Below are 500 nucleotides of genomic sequence, written 5' to 3'. Positions count from 1 at the left end.
GAGATGTGGTGCCGAGGGTGGGCACCCGCTGCCCGCTCCTTGTTCTGGCGCCGTCCTAACGTTCCCCAGGGGAGAGGAACCCAAGCGAGCAGCCCCCCCAACCCACCCCCCCCCCCCGCCCCCTCCCCGGGGGCCGAGGCAGCCCCCTCGGGTGGCAGCGCGGGTGCCGGCTGTGTCAGCTCGGGGGCCGCTGCCAGGCTGCAGTCAGCAGAGCCGTAATCTGCCCCGGCTGGCAGCGCCCCAGCGCAGCAATTACGCCCCTGCCCTGAGCTCCCCCCCCCCCCGCCCCCCCCCGGGTTGGTGGGGGGGGGGGGGCCCCCCCCCCCCCCCGTTACCCCCGCCGTGGGGTCCCCGAGCTCACCATGGGGCAGGATCTGTCCCCCCGAGGGTCCCAGCGGTGCGCCCTCCTCGTGCCGGGGTTGCGAGGGGCCACGTAAGCCGTGCGAGTTGCAGCCCCCCCCTAATCAGCTTCCCCGTGGGGCTGGCATGAATGGGGGGCA

Source organism: Oxyura jamaicensis, unplaced genomic scaffold (assembly GCF_011077185.1).
Source record: "Oxyura jamaicensis isolate SHBP4307 breed ruddy duck unplaced genomic scaffold, BPBGC_Ojam_1.0 oxyUn_random_OJ69292, whole genome shotgun sequence".
Lineage (NCBI taxonomy): Eukaryota > Metazoa > Chordata > Aves > Anseriformes > Anatidae > Oxyura > Oxyura jamaicensis.
Note: the sequence above shows the minus strand (reverse complement) of the source record.